We start from the raw sequence: 22,458 nt of genomic DNA, 5'->3' as shown, positions 1-22,458 counted from the left end.
ACGTACAGGTAAATATAGAAACATGGCAGCATACATGAATCTGTGAAACATGGCCAAGCTCTTCTTTTGGGTTTTTTAAATTATTCCTGGCAGATGACGTGCAGCAATCAGTCCTCTATCAGATATGACAAGTTTCCACTGTTTACATTATTGTGTCTAAATGAAAATAACAATATTTGTTTAACCTAAATTTAAGTTAATTAATTAATGCAATCTAAATTAATTTAGATTGTTCAATAATTGGCTGGGTATATGGATGATTAAAAATATATTTGTAAACTTTAAGTTAAAGAATAAATAACAAGTAATTATTTGTTGGAAGAGTGTAAGAGTGTTTTTAGTTGGCTTTTACATAAGATTTGCGGTTGTAAATCTTTGTTTTTTTTTATTATTATATTTTTTTCTTATATTAAATGATGATCTTGGGAATTTAAAAGGTTTAAGAGATGTCAAATTATAGTGTTTTTTATTTGTCATATTGTTTTGTGGGTACATATCTCTTGCATTTAGAGGATCAATTTCTCTAAAATTGATGATTTTCCAAGATTTAAAGAAGGGTTTTCTATAGGTCTTTATATATTACTCAATATTGGAACATTTTAGGTCATATCTCATCCTACCATTGCACATAGAAGGACCAAACACTATAAAATCTCTTGCCCATTAGTTTATTTTGACTAAATTTTCTCAAAGCACTTACAATTATCTTATTATTTTTTAAAGAACAACTATCTATACGTACAAGGTCATATAACGCACATAGGTTTTGGGAAAAAAAGAAAGCAATTTTGTATATATTGGAAAGATGACTTAAATAGTCTTATAGGAAGTGATTAAAATAACAATAAATGGAGTACTATTAAGTGAGATATATTGCTCTAAATGAGGGTGCTTGTATGTTGAGGAATCTAATTTCATGTAAGGGAGGTGCCCAAGTTGGAATATTCCTATGGCAGTTTGTGACAATGCTTCACATGCAGACATGTTGCATGCATGCAAGTGATGTGCATGTCTTGGGATTTCTTATAGGCTCAGATTAGTACCACTTGGACTTAAGCATCCATTTTGGGTTTTTTCTCCTATGCATTGTTAAAGCATAAAAGTGTTTTTATTATTCATGTTGTAGTTTCTAGTTGTTCTGAAGGTGAAGTGTTATATGGCCAAAATCAATCTAGGTTGCATGGGTTGATGTGAAGACTCCTATTGAAGAAGCTATTGTACTTGGGTTGTATTGCACACTCTATTTTTATTAATACAAAGTATTGTACCTTTGGATTGTGGGATTTTTCTCCCCAAATGGTTTTCCCCACATATATCATGTGTTGATTGTAGTATATTATTTGCATGTTCGTTTTCTCTATCCAAATGTGTTTCTATTTTTATAATAGTTAAAGATTGTAACTTCAAAAATTGTGTTATCTCCCCCACTAGATTAGTGTTAGGAAGCATTTTCCACACCTTTCATTCCTTTCACTTGATAGCTCCTATGCATTTGCATCTTTTAAAAAAAAATTCTTGATAGCACATTCAAACCCTCTTGTTATTTCTCCACATATTCGCGCTTCCATGGTAATAGTATTCATAGATGCTCATGAATCCATAAATTTGATAGTTTTCATAGGTGCAACACATTTGTCAACACCCAATTATCTATATTTTCTACCCAACTAAACTATTCTTATGAGGGATTTTGATGTGAATTAAATTTATTTGTATATTTAATTAATTACTTTATTATATTATATGCACCTATGACATGATAATATTGTTTAGGCATTCCATACTTATGTCAAGTGACTTGTACCATCCTTATTTCATGATGTTATACTAGACACATTTAAATACATATCATATTATCTCAATTCATAGTACATTCAGATATTGTATTGTTTGCATTATTTAAATAAAATAGAGTCATTATATCATCTTCATATTATTTGTGTCTTTCTTTTAGGCATGCTTGATATCAAGTGGTTATTTCCATAATCAAATATTAAAAAGAGTATTCCATTTTCTGCCACATAATCACATTAATTCATTCCATCAAATTGAGCCCAAAACTAAATGGAAAATGGCATGAGTATACAAGTGTCATGATTATATTTTGGCCTTAGCTAAGGTGCATCTAGTTTATGGTGTAGGTGAAGAGAAGATATGGATAATGCTAAAGAACTAGGAGTAATTTATTAGTTGGATCCAATGTTAGTTTAGGATGAAATAAAATTCAAGAAGAATCCAATCAACATTTTGGAGTTCAGAGAACTTCCATAATTAGCTAGTTCCTCTAACTTCATGTTGATATAGTAAAGAAAATAGTAAATAGCCAAGATGACAATAGAATTCAACTGAGACAACAATCCCAACTTAATACATGAAGATTTTTATGGAGAAACACATGAAATGAAGAAAGAAATCAAGTAGTTAAGAAAAAGAAACAAAGAATAATTTGAGGAGAGAAAGGAAACAAGAATTATCATGAGAGAAATGGAGCAAGTAAAATAAAAAATAGAATTACAATTCCAAGCTAATTGAAAAATAATTTAGCTTAGGAAAGAGAAGAGACAAAAATGGGACAAGATAAGATACAACAACAAGAAGTTCAAGAAGGAAAAGAGGTTGAAAGGGAAATTAAGGAATTCAAGACAAAAATATATTGATTAATCAATTGAATCCTTTGCCTAAACAATATGTTTTGTTCAAAGAGATTGTAAGTGTTCATTATAGTCAGTATGAAATATCATAATGAATTTTCCAAGTGTTACCCAAGATCACTGTAGTAGCAATCTAAGTTATCTTACAATAACTAAGGAACAACATATGATAGGAAAGCTACAACATGCACCAACCAACACCAAACTCCATGAATCATTGGGACTGGCATTCCCCCGTGATTTTAGTGAAATGGGTTGGATTCATATAAGTTTCAATCCATACTTACTAATCTTATTATGGATTCTAGTGTTGATAAAGTGGACAAAGCATGTGTTGTTTACATTTTTAGGATACACTAGTGTCATTTTATGTAATAAAAAGTAAATTCACTTGCAATTTATTTTTTGGTAGGTATATATGTTATTTTATGTAATAAAAATTTAGGTAACTTGTAGTTTATGTCTTGGTAGTAATATATGTCATTTTCTCTAATTTATTCACATAATTTTTAATTAACATACTACATAATTTTATTTTTTGATATTAATGTTGTTTCTTAAAATATAATCTAATTCTTTCCAAAATTTGGTCTGTCTTTGTGCTTTGTTTTTCTTTATCTTGAACATTTAGTGTGAAAAGGGAAGTCACAAAATAAAAATTTCCCTATCTCTAACTTTGTCATATTTTTTAACCTTCCTTAAATATTTTTGTAAACCTATTCAGTTTGCAATCTTTTAAAAAAAATTGAGAACAATTTGTGTCACACTTTTATTTCTTTTGTGAATCTTGCATTCTTATGAAAAGAATTTGCATCATACTTCTTTTTATTTTGTAAACCTTGTGTCTTTGTAAAAAATATTTTTTATTGATATTTTTTTTAAATTCATGAACCTTTTGTTTCTCAATATCTTTGTAATTGATTAAAAAACAATTCTTAATCTTCTTTTTCTACAGTTCATGAGCTCACAAACTCTCATAAATGTGATAAAACTTGTTCAATTCTAACTTTTGGGTAAAGGCTTATCTTCTTACACCGCCCCAGACTGAAGCTACTAATTTATTTGCTAAGTTCCAACCAAGTCAAAACAAGTCTGATTTTCTTCTTTCAATTTGCATTTTGTATTTTAGATTTTTTTGGGGTAGTTCTTTTAATTTCTATCATTGATATATATACTTCATCCATTGTTCTTCATTAAGAATGTTTATTGGTATAAATTAAAGAACAAAAATATAATTTGAATAAAGATTAGGACTTAAATAAATAAGAGTCATGTCATGTTTTTTTATGTTTGATATGAGTAAATGTGATTTCAAAAAGAAAAAAGTCAATTTGGAAGATTGTAAAATTAAAAGATTTCTCTCAAAAACCACTTCGAAAATATCTTCAATTCTTTCAAAAGTCATAGGAAGTTGATCAAAACTACTCCAAACAAAATCTAAGGTGGATCTACCACACATTGAACCTCATTATCTAGAGATTTGAATGGAATCCCTATGAATCTCTCACAACCACTAATATCTAAAGAATCCCTAACAACTAGATCACCAATGCCAAAAGCACCAAAACCGGTTGTAAGTGTCATGGAGAAAAAGAAATAAACCAAGAGATTATATTCACCCTATCAACTTGTTGGTTCCCAAAACCATAGATTGGAAAACCCAAAGACTTGCCAAATCCTCAAGTAGTCCAATCAGCCTTGGCCAACGAACAAGGATAGTCAAAGACTAAATCCCTCTGCACATTAGGCTCCACTAAACCTAGGCGGGTGTACCTCACACTCTCAAGCACAAAAGAGATTATTTAAAGTGGATTTAAGCTTTTAGAAAATTATAAACCGACAAATTGTTGTCTGCAATTATGCTTTATTATGTGCTTTAAGTGAATACCTTTGAAAAGAAATGAAAATGATTATGATAGTATATTAAGAATAAGAATGATTTCGGGACTTAAAAGAAATATGAAAAGATTAGTTCATATAGAATTTGGGAACAATGTTTCTCTATCAAGGACCTTAAATGCATGGCCAACTAGGACCTTAAAAGATAAATAACAAACCAGTGCCTCTATCCAGGGATATTTATGACACTTTGTGGACAAAAAATATTATCAACTCCTAAGACAATATTAATCATCAACTATGTGTTACACAACAATGAAAAACCCAATCTCATATTTGATGTAGCAACATGTGATGACACATCATAGCAAATCAAATGACAAATTTATAAAGAGGACAAAGATAACTCATCAACACAGAAGTATACACCATATTTAGAAAAAGAAACAATGAACCTTTATATATTAATCCTTAGGAGATGATTGCATACACAACCTGGACTTGAAAATACTCCATTATAGTCTGTTTGCACAAAAAAGATACTTCTTCTTCCTATAGACTTCCCTAATACATATAACTTGCAGTCCTTCCAGGCAGTATGTTTTTTCTGAATCCTAGATGCCTTTACATACAAAATGACTCATTATAGATACACATGTTAAGAGATACGAATGAAAGGACACACCCTTTCATTATCCTAGAAAACTAACTGAACAAGAACTAAATAGCCTAACTAAAATATCAATTACATTACAAACATAAAACTACACAATGAACTAAGATTTTTGATCCAACCACTGTCTGCACTTCTGAATGTGCCGAAAATAACCCACATCTTTGTAAGTTGTAGCATTGAACACTGCATCCCTGGCTGTGTTCTCGATCATGTAGAAGTTCTCAAACTGATCAGCTGTGTCATTCATATCAAGAATATCTATCTTGGCAATGGCTTGGGATGCACTAAGTAAAGACTTACATTCAGAAAGCCACACAGTCTTATCCTTAATTACACCTGCATCATCTACCAAACTGGGAACCTCACGCTGAACAATTTGCTGGCACTCGTCAAATTCAGATTTCAATTCCTTCGTAAATTCATCATGTGTGACAAGCAAACCCTGAACCTTTTTCTTTACCTTTTCCCTAGTCTATGCATATTGTAACAACAGGTTGAGTCTATCTCGAATTCTGGTGTTAGAAACCATATTGTCCATGTTCCTTTGATATACATCCTAGAATTTGTCCAATGCCTTATCCATGTTATCATATCTTTTACTCATCAATACACAAGTAGTATAAGCCCTGATGCTCTTTATCTCCCTCTTCAACTTATTGTGCTCATAAGCTAATTTTTCAAATTTCTTCTTCCAAGCGCCTCCTGAATCAGTAATTTGAGGGATCGGATGCCCACTCCTCTTAAGGGTTTCCTCATAGAAGGCCTTATATTTAATTTTCTTTTCTATATCATGTTTCATCTAAGCCTTATTGAATTTTGAGATATTAATACCTATGTCAGCAGTGACCATATGATCTACCTCTCCAGCTTTTAGGGTTATAATGTGGCCAAAACCTTTATCCACATCTATGATTTTTGGTCTTTTATTTGGGGGGTACAATGCCCATAACAACATTGCTTGTTCATCCGGATCATATCTCGATCCAATGAATATATCATTAATCCCTTAGACATTCAACTTGAAGTCCTTATTGTCTGAATGTAATAAACTATCAAAAATAAAATATGCACTCAAATCCCATCCTGGGAAAAGAATAATACCTGCCTCCACTAGCAACTGCCTTCCTCTTTGAGGGGTCATTGTCTCCATTTCTGCATCAATGTCAGCCTTAAGCTTCTGCAACATTCCCTCCTCACTCTCTGGTGTGATATTTGGCATTGCTTCCCTCAGCTTCTCCCCTTTGAAGTGGTATAAGAAGGATTTAAACTCTTTAGACTTGATGAATTGATCATCTAAAACAAATGAAATGTGATCTGTCATCCTTTCATCTATTTCTGCATTAGGCGCAATGACGAGATTATCCTGTGCTTCTGGTTCCTTCTCTTTCTTAGGTGCACGGAGCTTGGAAACCACTTCATTCTCCCCTGAATCACTTTGAGCTGGGTCTCCCTCCATGTTTTCTAGTCTCTGTCTTCTCTCCTCCAGTTTCTTCTCCAAGGTCTCCATAACCTCTTTAAGCTCCTCCACTTCCCTATTTTTACACATGTCTTCAAAATCATCCTCCTGATGAAAGTAATCTCCCAACTCTTATCTCTTCTTGCTCGTGTGGATGTATCCCTCAGGATCATAATGCATCCTATATCTGTATTGGAACAGGTTGTATTCATCCACCAACTTCCTGTCAATAACTTCATATGCTCTGGTAGATACAATTTTAAAATCCAGGAAATGAAGTGTGCCATGGAGGAAGGCTTGCTTGTGTGCATCTCCGAAATGTTTAGCATTAGAGACACTTCATTGCCTTGCAATTTCCAAAAAAGCAATCCTGTCCGGTGCAGGCTTCGGTAGCACATAGGGGTAACCTTCAAATCCATAGCACCAAATAAAAGTGAAATATTGGCATGAGTACCAATCACCCCAATTGTGATTAACCTTCAATTTTTTATGCTCATGAGGCCTAAGAAACTTATTTACATCCTCTGAAAATGATCCCTGCAGAGGCTCACCAAAAAGCAAGAAAATTGGCTTAACAAAGAATTATTCAAATTTGAGGTAATGAGAATTTACATATCTATAATCCCAGAGAGAAACCCATAACTGCACTGGTTGATCCTGTCCATTTTCCCAACTATTTTTACATTCAAACCTTCTGGCCATAACCCTCTAAATCTCCCATAAAATAAAATAATATGCATTAACAACAAATAATGCTTGAAGTGCTTGTCTGGATTTTCTTTCAAGTTCAAGAAGCCTTCATGAAGTCTATTCACCAGGTATGAAGCAAAATCAAAAGCTCTAGGCTCATGTCTCTAAATATCTGCTGCTAAAACCAATGTTCATATGTTTGCTACATCAGGAGCTTCAACTCCTCCAACCTGACCACATGCCAAATATGTATACTGTAAATATTTCTTGAAAATAGTCATATCATAAGGAGGACGATCTTCCTCTGTTAGCCTCCCCTTCTCTACTTTGTGGATAGCGAGATTCCAACCCTGGTATGTAGTATCCATTTTTCTTCCAAATCCACAAAAGATAAGGGCACATTCACCTTCAAATCTATTGCAAAAACCTCCTGAATTGCGCGACTTATGCAAAGTGAACTAAAGCAGTCCCGTCGGGCAACAAAATGCATCGCTTGTTTGTATCATAATGTCTTACCAGGAGCTTCAACAAATCAATGTTTACAAAGACATTAGGTACCACAAGTTTAACTATACCGATATACGGGTTTGAAATTGGCATGGGCTCATCCCTGCGGAAGTAACGGAAAAGAAACAGGTCATGCCCTCGCACTGTTGTGAATACATCTCCAATTTCTTTGTATCTGTCTTCCAACTAGTCACGAATAGGCAAATTCAGCTTAGCTCTATGTGACCTAGCTCCTGGAGAGCCCATCTGATCTATCATATATTGATTTAATTTTCTTCGAGCCTCACTGACTTCACCCTTCAATTTTTTTGTCGTGGTACTGGATATTTCAACAACCTTCTGCTTCCCTTTTGAGCTTGACCCTTCCATCTCTGCAAATTCCTTTACTCTATGCTCAGCAGCTCAAAATATTTCTCAATGAACACCTGATATCTTTCTACAATAACTTTGTGCGAAATGTTGTTATGCAACACTAGTTATATATCCCAAGGAGTCCAATCTTGTACTTAATTACTACAATATTGATGGATCTGCTTCGTGTGGCATCAGACCTACTCAATGGATGCATTTAATGGAAGCCATTTTATCAATTTTTCACTTCAAGACCTTCAACGGCTAATCGGCGAGACTTTTTCTGATGATTCAATTGTTTGGCGTCGTTTGTTATGACTTTACCGCTTCTTACCTTCTGATCGACACAATCTATCTCGACCGACTTATCGGGTCCTGGGATAGCAATTTTTCTCCTATCCTGATGGTTCTCTTTATCCCGATGGATACTCCTTCAGTTTTGGCTTTGCATTTTTTTTTCACGATCCATCGACATAACTTTCCTCGATGCATCTGTCTTCGGTTCTCCTTTACTTAACCCATTGGGTATTAGCATAGTTCATTTTAGGTCCCTTCGATGTCCCGATGACCTCAACATATCAATCCGCATTCTGACTAAGCTCCCTACATTATCGGCACAACTTACCTCAGAGAACTCCTTGCAACTTACCATCAGCCCTAACAGTCCTATCGAGATTCAACATAACATAAAATTTCTTCTCCTGATGTCCCGATGAGTCTTCACTTAATGTTACTTTATTGGTATAATTCACACCGATATCCCCGCAGGCGCTTTTATCTTCATTGGGGGTTGGAATAGCCTTTTTCTATTCCTCTTGAAGTCCTGATGAGTCTCCAATGCACTTTTATGCTTTATACCTTTGAGTCTGATTTATCGGTATAGGTAATACCGATAGTTCCGCCTTTCGATTCACCATGTCATTAGAGATCGACCTAAGTATTTTTGCACTACTCCAATATGGTCCTTATCTCTAATGGGTCTACCTTCAGTTCTCTTCAGTTATCGGGTATTGGGATAGAGTTGTTTCATTATTTTCGATAAGCCGATACATGCCGATAGAAAATACCAACCTTCTGCCTCATTGGAACAAGCTATCCCGATGGTATGATTCTCCAAGAGCGTGCACCGTGTTGAATATTACTTAAGTGCTCCAACGAATCTGCCCTCTAATTTATCGGTATATGTCATGCCGATAATCCTTCTTTTTCTTTTCAATGTTGTTTCATCAGGACTACCTATGCCGATAATTGAAAATTTGCAATTTTGAACAAATGAGCCATCCACCTTGAATATTAGTGATCCCAACTATCTCACAGGGTGTGATACATGCTAGAAAACAATCTTAGGTTATACCATAATGAATTCTCCGTTGATTAAATGCTTCCATACTGGATTCCTTGTGCAGTCTATACTCACTGCATGCCCTTAGTGTGCCCAAGTGATACCTTGACATTCCTGAAATAGGTGATCCTTAGAGAACTCTACTCATGCTAATAAGGTTCCTGCACATGCAAAACAATAATAAATGCTCATATGATAAAAGAAAAGGGCCTCCATATGGCACAAAATATTTTGTAAAAATATGTGCTAACAATGGCTCTTTCTGGGGATGTATGTTCTCTTTAAGGACATAGCAAGATCCTAGTTATCTTTGGAAAGAAGACCAAAATGGAAATTGAAAATAGAAAGCAAAAAGAAATTTAAACTATTATGATACAAAAATACTCCCTGCTCATCAAGAGAAAAAATGCTTAAGATACTGAGCATGAACTGGGAACTCCTACACCTGACCATCAGTATCCTGCAAGTAATAAGAGTTTTCTCCACTTTTTTTTTGAAATGATGAAAGGTCCTAGCTAGAGTGCATCGAACTTTCCATGCTTCCCTTTATCCTGATCTTTGGCATTCCATTTTAACACCCATTCCCCTTCTTCAAATGACCCGTGACATGCTTTCCTATCATATAAAGCCTTTACCATTTGTTGTCTTTGCAGGTTTCTTTCTTGAGCTTCTCTTCTACATTCATCCAACTCAGCCAATGCCTTCAATCTATCTCCCATAAAGTTTACTTCTTCTAAAAATTCCTCCACAACAAATTTATAAATTGGGAGCAGATTATTTAAGGGTAACCGTGCTTCTTTACCATATACAAGCTCATATGGAGCAAATCCTGTGGACTTCTTAACTGTCACTTTGTTGGCCCATACTGCTAATGTCAATTTCGAATCCCAAGCTCTTTTATTATTACCCAACATCCTTTTGATAATTTTCAACAAGTTTTTATTGTTGGATTCTGCCTATCCATTTTCCTGGGGATGATAAGGTGATGAATATGACAAAATGATGCCATAATTTTTACAGAAATAAAAAAACTCATTTGATCTGAAACACATCCCATTAACTATCACAATCTTCCTAGGTACCCCAAATCTAGTCAAAATATTTTCCAAAAGAAACTTTATCACAACTTTGCTGGTAGCTTGTCTTGTGGGAATGGCTTCAGCGCACTTAGTAAAATAATCAGTAGCCATCAAAATCCATTTATGCCCACCTCTAGATTTGTTTGCTATCTCACCTATGAAGTCAATACCCTACATCTGGAATGGTTCCTCTGTATGCATGGGTCTGAGAGGAATGGATCCATTATATTTAAGCTTCCCTGAAAACTTTTGACAAGCCTCACATTTCCTGATATAAGTATGACAATCCTTGAAAACTTGAGGCCAGTAATAACCGGTATTAAGAATTTTATGAGCAGTGGTCTTAGCTGAGAAGTGGCCTCCACATACACCTTCATGTAAATCTTTTAAACAACAGACGCTTGACACTCATCTAACACCATCTCCGTTTTTCCAATATAGGTCTCCATTAAGTAATACATACCTAGATGTTTGAAGCTTTAAAGTTCTCTTCTGACTATCATTTAAGTTATCCGGACATTTCATGTATTTCAGATAATATACAATATTTGCATACTAGGGACACCAATCAATGCTAATTTTTACATCCTCCAACTCTACCTGATTTACTTGTGTTGCTTCAAGATTGGATTCTTCCATCAACTTCGCTAGACCTTGACCTCTTACCAACTTTGTGATTTGTAGATCAATATTGAATTCTTGGATCTGGTTTATCTATCTGCATCTCCTTCTGGTAGTTTCTGATTGTCTGAAGATGTCTTTAAATCAGTATTTGGTACATAGGCAATAATAGTGGCACCAACTAGATAGGATCTAAAAGATTTCATAGCTTTCATAAGAGCATAAGCATGTTTTTCATTCAAATCATAATTCAATTCGGATGCTTGCAATGTTTTGCTAAAAAATGCCACTGGCTGTACATGACCCTCATCATTTTTTTGTAACATGACAACAACAATATTATGGAATGGGGCAAATGAAAATACTTGAAAAGGTTTAGAGAAATCGGATGATTTTAAAACAGGGGCTTCCTTGATGGCTCTTTTGATATTTACAAAGGCTTCAAGAGCTTCATTAGTCCATTTTATTTCAAAACCCTTTTTCAACATTTTAGCAATAGGCTTTATTATTTTAGAGAAATTTGAAACAAACCTTCTCACAAAGTTGATTTTATAGGAGTTGAGAAATACAACCCCACAGTAGCCTGAAGATCTTCTGCAGGCCGAATAACCTGTTACAAGGAGAAGCAATGAAGCAAAATCTGAAGAACAAGAAAAACACAGGAAAAATATTCTCCAAAAAAGAGAGCTCCAATTCACCAGAAAATGTATATTGAAAAGATAATACAATGAAAAGAAAAAGTAATCTCTAATAGGTCAAGAAACCCTAAAAAGGGAAAACCCTAGGTTTGCACATAATAATTAATTATATGTGTATATGGTGAAAATGGATAGCAATAAACAACAATATTGAAAGACTAAAATGGATTCAACCACCAAACCCTAGCCTAACAATGAACAAAGATCCACCATAACATATGAAGATAACCTAAGACAATGCAAAATAACTCAAAAATCACAAAGATTATACCATCACATGTCCACTAGGGTTTTGATCTCCATTCTTCCTATCTCCATTGATCTTGTTTGATATGCTTGCTCTCAGATTTTTGTATGCACAAGAGCTCAACAAAGAACGGAATGTGGTTGCGAGTAGGATCGTAGTGTAGCCAAGTACTCCAAAATTAGTCATTAGGATTAGTCATTAGTCATTAGGGTTTGGTAATGAAGAAAGCATCTCCTTAAATAGAAGACACAATAGAAAATGGAGGGTTAAGATTGAGAGGTGTAAAAAGAGAGGTCGGCTAGGATTAGAGGGTAGGTATAAGAAATACCAAAATAATGAAAGAGGTAGGTAGTGTAGGAAATAAGAGATGAATGACATGTGTCATGTGTAGAAAAGGTTAATGAATTAATTAAATAAATAAAGATTTATTTAATTAATAGAAGAAGTAGGGCAATTAAATAAATAAAATATTTATTTAATTTAGGAAAGGGATAATTTAAATAAATAAATGTATTTATTTAAATGAGAAATAAGGCTAGAAGAGGATAAATGAATTAATTAAATAAATAAAGATTTATTTAATTAATAGAAGAATTAGGCTTAGATAATTAAATAAATAAAATATTTATTTAATTAGACATGACAATTTTGGGTGTCTACATTTTGCCCCTCTTTGAGACAATGCGGCTTGTCGCGTTGTTTCAAAGAAGATAAGATGAACTGATACAGAGTTGCCCCAGGATGGGAATGATATGCCCCCTCGAGAGATTGGATGAAAAAGTCTGGAAAGATTGCAGACAATCTCTCGATAAGAAAGATGGGATAGAATGGATTGATTGGATAAAGTGACAAAGTCACGGGATGAAGAAGACTGACTCGGGAAATGAGGGCGAGGGCTAGGGTAGGCTATAAGATAGACCACGGGCAAAAGACATCCTCATTGTCATTCACACCCTTACGAGATCACAGTGCAGAGCGAGAAAAGAGCAGCAGCAGTCAGCAGCGATGGCATTCGTTCATAGATTCGACCGTGTCCGCCGATTCCAGCGACCAGCCGATGCAGGAGAGCCAGTAAGTACCCGAAAACCTCCTCGTACTTTCACGCATTTCAAGTTTTGTCATAAATGCATGTTTAGGAGCAATAAATGCGCTAGAAATAGGGTAGTTTAAAAGTGTAAAAATGCGCAACCGCGTCTGTGTCAGCACCAGGTGCGTCTGTGTCCAACAGGCGCGTCTGTGTCGGGTCCAGGCGCGTCTGTGCCTGGAACCGCGTTTGTGTTGAATGCGGACGCGTTTGTGAAATGTAGTAGCGTCTGTGCTTTTGAATAGCGTTTATGTCATGCAGGGACGTCTGTGTTCCCCGGTCGCGTTTGTGTCCGGCATAGGCACGTTTGTGTTCAGAAAGCGCGTCTGTGTCGCAGAAGCACGTTTATGCAGTCTATAAGCGCGTTTATGAGTTGAAAACGCGTTTGTTGAAAAAGTGCGTTTGTGTGTTTAAATGCATGGTTTTAGTCCTTTAGGTCAAATCGGCAGTTCTGTGATGAACATACGCTGTCGATTGGATAAGCTGCTGAGAGGATACACTCAAGCAGGTCCTCTAGGAAGATTAGGATAGATCAAGGCACTTTGTGATGAACAGGGAGCACCAGGATATGCAGCACTTTGTGATGAACAGGGAGTGCGAATGTGAGTGACACTTTGTGATGAACAGGGAATGTCACACACGTAGTACTTTGTGATGAACAGTGAGCACTACTAGGATAAATAGCAACACTTTGTGATGAACAGTGAGTGTCACTAGGGTAGATAGCCATATGCATTTAGGTAGCAAGTAGCATTTTGTGATAAACAGTGAATGCCACGATAACTGACAAGATTGATTTGCTTGACTGCAGGAGTATTTGCCGATGTTGGAGTCACGGGAGAGATTCCCATCGACACAGAGGTTGCGACCAGAGTTGTCGATCCAGGACATGATTTCCATTGAGGAGATGGGTCTCACATATATGCTCTATGTGCCCGAGTTTCGGGCAAACATGGGGTTGCTGACTGCACTGGCCGAGAGATGGCACTCGGAGACATGCACGTTTCACCTGCCGATGGGTGAGATGACAGTGACACTGGAGGATGTATACAGGATATTACATGTTCCTATTGATGGAGAGTTGATCCCCTACGACCGTGACGGTGACAGGGAGGCCTTGAGACGGGTCTTTCAGGATCCTGAGTTGGAGATGCGAGCAGGCCATGTAGCCTGGGACACCATGACTGCCACAGGATTAGCATTGCCGGCAGTTGTTGGGGGAGTTATCAGTGGATACCTGTGTCCAGACAGGGCCACACGAGGATTGGCAGTGGGCTGGGGAGGGGCCTTGGAGACACTGATGGCAGAGCACACTAGGTATGCATGGGGGCCATGTGTCCTAGCACATTTGTATTATGAGCTGCATCAGTTTGTATACCATGGATCAGTGGGTTTGGGCTGCGGTGTGACTCTATTGCAGGTGTGGGCCTATGAGCACCTTCCAGTGACGAGGCCGATTCATTTCAGAGGCAGAGGACAGGGACAGAGTTTTGTTCATTTGTATGCCATGATTACATCCCAGCCTCGGATTGGGAGATTGGAGCACTGGAGGAGAGTCATTGATGACATTGATATGGTGATCTGGAGGCCGTACCTGGGGTGCGAGGAGTGGGGGGACGATGCGTTGGAGCTGCCCTACACCTTCCGGAGCAGGTACCTGATTGGGCGGACGCCCTATATATTAGAGAGACAGCTGGTGGACCGGGTATGCAGGCAGTATGGCCGGATTCAGTGGATGCCCCGAGGCTCGGGTATGTATGCCCGTACTGTTAGAGATCAGGTGCAGTTTGGCCCATTGCTATCATATGATCAGGCAGTGATGCAGTTAGCGGAGATGATGCCGATGCCATGGGACATGTGGCCAGAGGTAGATGATGCAGGGATGGACGCAGAGTACTCTGCGTACTGGGCAGAGCATCCATTTCCGAGGTTGACAGATCCGGCAGAGCCAGTGGATGGAGAGGGTGGAGGAGATGATGATGAGGGAGGAGGGGATGCAGGTAGGGGCCGGCGGAGGCGGAGGGGAGTGGTGGGAGAGAGACGGGTAGCACCTCGGAGGGAGGGAGGTCAGGAGAGAGCAGCTCCAGTGGTGAGAGGACGGGGTGGACTGCCCCTACAGGTGCCAGCAGCACAGGGTCCCAGAGAGGGACAGAGACAGGTGCAGCCAGAGGGATAGAGACAGGTACAGCCACAGGTACCTATACAGGCACAGGGACAGGTGCAGGCAGAGGCACAGGGACAGGCACCTGTAGAGGAGGAGCCACAGGCAGGGACGGAGAGCGGAGACTCCGAGGAGGATGAGGTGGTGAGGCTGCGGGAGATCTGCCAGGGCCAGGCAGATGAGATTGAGGATTTGGTTCGAGAGAGGAACCACCTCAGGATCAGGGTCTGAGATACAGAGCGGGAGAGGGATCAGGCCATCCAGAGATATACCGAGGCCGAGACAGCTCTGAGGGCAGGTAGGCGGGCAGCAGAGGATGCAGGGGCAGGCTACGCCTATGTTTTGCGAGCTGGAGAGGAGATCGCCTACTGGAGGGATCTATATTATGCAGCCGTGCCAGCAGAGCAGCGGGCTAGGAGCTTCCAGAGGTCGTCGCGCACAATGATGGCTACGGGAGGGAGCCGCAGGAGACAAGCATCCAGCGGTGGGGTTATGGGGCCTCCACCACCACCAGAGGGACAGGGGGATCCTGGGGCGGGTCCATCTATAGCTCAGACTCCGTCGAGGCGTGGCGGCTCCGAGGGAGGGAGTTCCTCATAGCTATAGTGGGCTCCCATTGTATCAGTAGATGTATCATTGTTGTATTGTAGACACCTGCGGGTGATTCTTTTGTAGCCATATGATTCTTTTGACATCATTGTATTATGACACATTTGATTATATATATGAGATGATTCATCTTTTGCGGCAGCTATATGCATGTGTACCTTATGTGATGAGATGTTCTTATGTGATGCATGTTTTATGATATGGATGCTTATATGATGCAATGCCATATATTTTTGTTCTTTTATGTTGTATATGTGATGCATGATGCGAATGAAAATGTATGTAATGCAAGTGAATATAATAATGCAAATGATTATTTACATAATGAAAATGTGAGATGTGCTAACATGTGTTGTATGCAGGATGTGATGCAATTATAATATCTATATGTATGAAATGCTTATATGTGGTGATGCCGGTGCAACTATATGAACTGCAAATGTTTTTGGTGTGTCATTATACTCAGTCATGTGATAGCGGGCTACGCGGACTCGAGAAGGACAATGGAAGTCAATCAAGAAAGGGGGATGGAAGACAGAAGATATGAACGTGAAAGAGCTTCTTGTGCGTTATCATCATTGAGCTTTATTATGGCAGAATATGTTATGACAATCGAGGCATATGTTCGGCCCAGAAAGTCATTGTACCTGTTTGCATGGAGATAAGACAGTCACAAACAAGGAATGCCCCAGTTCACACTAGACTCACAGTGTCCTCATATCCTTGGACAAGTCATAGCATTACTAAAAGACAATCCACAGACAGCAAATGCAAATAGGTGACGATACCCCATCCTCGCCTTTCTAGTCAAAGACATCCTGGAGATAGAATCTCTAGTCAAAGACATCCCGGAAAAGCTAAAAGACATGTCACCAAAAAGATAAAATCAAAAGAAAACCAAGACTCGACACCAACATCCACTTTAGTCCTCAAGTTTGTGTCTCTTGTCACTTGTTTAAGTCAAATTTTGATTGTGGTCACAATGTTCACTTTCACAAAAAGGATAGATAGCACTGAACCATATGTTGTTTGAGTCTGTTAAAAGATTTGATTTTGTTGAAGCCCATTGTTGCTGCTGTGTCTCCTTGGAAACTGACTGAATCCATGAAACTGATACCTTATTGTGGAGAAGATGGAACTTTATTGCGGATCTGCGATGCAAAGTGTTGCTTTATTGCGAATTGTGCGCGGATAGACTGAAGAGAGCTGAAAGAAACTGTACTCCTCGAAACATGTGATGTTCTCAGTTCCACACCCATTACTAGACGTAGGAATTGGCCGTAGTCACAGATAGGATCTGATTTATTATGGATGGAAAGAGAGTGAAAAGGGAGGGTTTATGGATGGCTAACCAATCTTAGGTAGATCAATAACAAGCCATGATGGGAATGGGTAAGTTTATTGTGAGTGAATTGGTCGTGAGTGTGTGCGGAGTGAAAGAATGAAAGGGAATCCTGAAAGAGGAAGGAGCAAAGTCCCTACGCATGGCGCTGGTGACCCAGTTTTCACCATGGTACTTGCCCAGGGCGCCACCGAAGTGGTTTTCACCGTTGGACGAAATTATTTCTCTTTACTTTTTTTGGATTTTGCAATTTTTTTGTTGTCACAAGGCGCCTGTTTGCCAGGTTTTCACCAAGTAACGGTTTTTTTGTTTTTATAATTTTTTTTGTATTTTTGAATTTTTGATTTTTTTGTATTTTTGCATTAGGATACTCAAAAAGAGCTTATGTGTAGAACCTGCGAAGGTGCATGCTGTTGATAGGATCCTCCAAGGATTCACCTTCTGTAGTAGAGAGCTGATATGCCCCAGATCCATATACTGCTGTGATGATGTAAGGACCAAGCCAGTTGGGTTCAAATTTGCCCTTCTTTTCTCTATCTTGCTGATTCTTGGGGTTCTCTCTGAGGACTAAGTCACCTACCTCAAATGTGCGAGGCTTGACCTTGTGATTGTAACTGCGACTCATTCGTTGTTGGTAAGCCTTGAGATGATTAAAAGCAGTGTGTCGTCGTTCCTCCAGCAGTTCTAGTTCTTGTAAGCGAGAGACCCTGTAGTCTTCATCGTTGATTATGTTTCTCAAGGAGACCCGTAAAGAAGGTAACTCGACCTCAATAGGCAAGATGGCTTCAGCACCATAGACAAGTGAGTAAGGTGTAGCTCCTGTAGGTGTGCGGACACTGGTACGATAGGCCCAAAGTGCGGGATTGAGTTGGACATGCCAGTTACGGCCAGCGTCGTCGACTGTCTTTTTAAGTATTTTGAGAATTGTTTTGTTAGACGCCTCAGCTTGGCCATTACCTTGGGGGTAATATGGTGTGGAGAAACGATGAGAGATATGGAATCGCTCACAGAGTTCACGAACATCCTGGTTCTTGAAAGGACGCCCGTTGTCAGTGATAATGGAAGTAGGAATCCCGTATCGGCAAATGATGTAGTTCAGGATGAAAGTAGCGATTTGTTTCCCAGTAACTTGCGTGAGAGGCACGGCTTCAATCCACTTTGTGAAATACTCTGTGGCTGTGATAATGAATTTATGTCCGTTGGAAGAAGGAGGGTGAATCTTGCCTATGAGATCGAGTCCCCACTGACAAAAGGGCCAAGGAGATGCAAGTGGCTGTAGTTCTTGTGCTGGTGCGTGTATGAGGTCTCCATGAATTTGACACTGCTTACACTTCTTGACAAACTGATATGCATCTTTTTCCATGGTAGGCCAGTAGTATCCAGTCCTGATGAGTTTCTTGGCCAAGGTAGGACCACTAGTATGCGGACCACATATCCCTTCGTGCACTTCTCGTAACGCAATCTGAGCTTTGTCACTCTCTAAACATCTAAGGAGGGTGCCATCTAGACCTCGCCGGTATAGGATATCAGCTAGGATAACGTATCGGGAGGATTGGCGGATGAAAGTGCGGCATTGGTTGTTCGATAAATCGGGAGGTAAGATGTTGTCGCGAAGGTATGTGAATATGGAACCATATAACTGGGATTCAGGACCGACAACACATATCATTTCCGTAGGAGTGATCTCATATGACGGAATCAGCAGGTTGTCAACCAGGAACTCATAACAGGTCTCATTTTGCGGTAGGTCAATGAGTGAAGCAATTGTAGCCATGGCATCAGCAGCGCGATTCTGTTCTCTTGGTATCTGCTCAAACTCTATCTTTGCAAAGTGTTGTTTCAGATCATCTACCAGTTGTTTGTAAGGCATTAGCTTTTCATCTTTTGTTTGATAATCATCAGTTGCTTGACGGATGACAAGTTGAGAATCGCCAAAAACACGAAGTTCCTGGATCTTCCACTGAACTGCAATTCTTAACCCAGTTGTTAATGCCTCGTATTCCGCTATATTGTTGGTACAAGGAAATGATAAGCGGTATGACTTTGGTATAGAATCGCCTTGGGGAGTTATAAAGAGTATACCCGCTCCTGCCCCGTGCTGTGTGTATGAGCCATCAAAGTATAGTTGCCATGGCTGTGCAGGTGATATTGTTAGAATGGACTCATCTGGAAATTCTGACTGTAGAGGAACATCATCTATCATGGGAGCATCTGCCAGTTGATCTGCGATGGCTTGTCCTTTGATTGCTTTTCTGTCCACGTATTCAATGTCGAATTCACTCAAAATCATTACCCACTTGGCCAGTCGCCCAGTAAGTGTAGCTTTGTTGAGCAGATATTTTAGTGGATCAATTCTGGCAATCAACTTGGTCTTGTGAGTGAGCATATAATGTCGTAATTTTTGTGAAGCGAAGACCACAGCGAGACATGCACGCTCAATTGGTGTGTAGTTCAGCTCATATCCCACCAAGGTGCGACTGATATAGTAGACTGCTTTTTCCTTGCCGTCAGGTATTTGCTGTGCTAGTAGTGCCCCCAGTGCTGTTGGAGTAGCTGATATGTAAAGTAGCAATGGTTGATTCGGGATTGGTGGCATCAAAACTGGCGGGTTCAAAAGATAGTCTTTAAGTGCCTGAAAAGCCTGTTGACAGTTCTCGTCCCATTTGAACTTAATTTTTTTGTGTAGCAGGTGCTGGAAAGGATTACACTTATCTGCAAGTTGTGCTATGAATCTTCGTATGGACTGGAGTCTCCCTTGTAAAGACCGAAGTTGACTGATATTCTTGGGTGGCGGCATGTCCAAGATAGCCTTGACTTTTGCTGGATCCGCTTCTATTCCTCTTTTAGACACAATGAATCCTAGGAGCTTCCCGGAGGTTACTCCAAAGACACATTTCTTTGGGTTTAATCTTACCTTGTATTTTTCCAGCCTATCAAAAGCAACTGAAAGTATGTCCAAGTGTGTATTTCTGTCTATTGATTTAACCAAAAGGTCGTCGACATAATCTTCCACCTTTACATGCATGAGATCATGGAAGATAGTAGTCATGGCTCGTTGATACGTGGCACCTGCATTTTTCAGCCCAAAGGGCATGACATTCCAGCAGAAGGTTCCCCATGGACAAGTGAATGATGTTTTATGTTGATCTTCAGGTGCAATCCTGATCTGATTATATCCAGAGAATCCGTCCATTAAAGATAACATCTCATAGCCTGCTGTGAGATCAACAATTAAATCAATGTTTGGTAATGGGAAATCGTCCTTCGGACAAGCCTTGTTGATATCCCTGAAGTCTGTACATATTCGGATGCTGCGATCTGGTTTGCTAACAGGCACTAAGTTGGAAATCCATTCAGGATAATCAATTGAACGTATGAATCCGACATCTAGTAATTTCTCCAGCTCTGCCTTGACTAGCAATGCCACCTGTGGATGCATTTTCCTCAATTTCTGTTTTACTGGTTTTGCCCCCGGTTTGACTGTTAAATGATGCATTACTAAGTCGGGGTCTAGTCCAGGCATATCAGCATAAGACCATGCGAAATTGACTTGTCGTTCCTTAAAGAAGCTTATGAACCTTGCTTTCTCGGCCTCTGTCAATGATTGAGCCAAAAATATGTTGTGTGGAACCTCTGCTGTACCAATGTTTGTCTTTATAGTCTCCTCTACCAACATGGATGATTTTTCCTCGTATGATGCTGGGAGAATGTCAAGCCTTCCATCTTCGGGCGCCTCAGAGAGGTTTTCACCCTCAGATACGTCCTTTCTTTTTACTTTTTTAGAGTTAGAGAGCGCCACAGTGTGGTTTTCGCCATAAGACCCTTGTTTTGTCTTTATTTTCACATTTTTGCGACTAGAAGGCCCGACACCCTCACCAAAGTATGCCATGTTATTTAGCTCTATGGCGTATCCTGCTTTATGGTCTCCAAGAGGAAGATCATCGCGAATGCCAAGATAATCAACAATAGCTTCGTCATTTTGAAATGTATCAATCTGTGGTGGTCCATCCTGATCCCAGTCAATGAGTTGGGGGTGAACGAGGGGAAGGTCTTTAGTGTTTTTAGAATCCGCAAGGCTAATAGTGAAGATGTGGTTATATTCAGGTATGTCAAGGTAGTCATCGAGGTCGTCAATGGCACTCTCCTCATCAGTGTCGATCGTGAGTGAGTCCAAATTATCATCACTAGTAGCACCCTCAGGGACAGGTGTCCTCATCCTATGTGATCCTGACCTAGGGCCTTGAAACGAAGCTTGTGCGGGATCCTTATGGGTCGGTTCTTGACCAACTCTGAATTTCTTGTAAAACTCCTCCTCCTCTGTAGGTTCATCTGGCTCTCTAAATGTCTCATTAAGTTCATAATCGCTGGAGGATTTGTCTGAACCCCATTCCCACTCATTGGAGTCTGTGGAATAATTATCCTCTTGTTGAACTTCAGCCACTTTGACTCGCCATATCTGTTTTGTTCTCTTGTGTTGAATCTTGGGGTTTAGAAAACCAAGCCCCTTAGAGCGTTCCCTTCTTGTAGTTAGCTCAGGTTGTAGAGGCTCCATGACACCTTCTTTGCGTAGTCCGAGAGGACTTTTTCCATCATACCCGAATCTCTGCAGAATTTTGAAACCTTTACCATAGTTTTCACAGGGTATTATAATTTGATCATGTGTATCATCTTCAGCGTCCTTATATAGCATTTTATATAAACTTTCTTCCTCTAGTTCGCCCCATTTTTGAAAGACGGTAGGATCCCATTTGAGGAGCATGATGGAGATTTGCTTATTTGGATGTGGTCTCCCATATTCCTTGGGGGAGTTCATGACTTGTCGTAAGAACATTGTTTGATTCAGAGTGTATTCTCCCATGCCTTTGTCTTGAAACTTGGCTCTAAGTTCACCTTGTTTGGATGTCGAGGGCTTTAATGACTCAGGATCAATATATGCTGAAGAAGGAGTAGCCTCACGATTGCTGGGAATGATAATCTCAGTATGTGATCTCAAGTTATTGCAATATATGAATGGATTTGGATCACCATTGACCGTTACCTCAACTCCATTATGAGGAAATTTTATGCACTGATGGTATGTTGATGGGACCGCTCTCATTTCATGA

Source organism: Cryptomeria japonica, chromosome 9 (genome assembly GCF_030272615.1).
Source record: "Cryptomeria japonica chromosome 9, Sugi_1.0, whole genome shotgun sequence".
Lineage (NCBI taxonomy): Eukaryota > Viridiplantae > Streptophyta > Pinopsida > Cupressales > Cupressaceae > Cryptomeria > Cryptomeria japonica.
Note: the sequence above shows the minus strand (reverse complement) of the source record.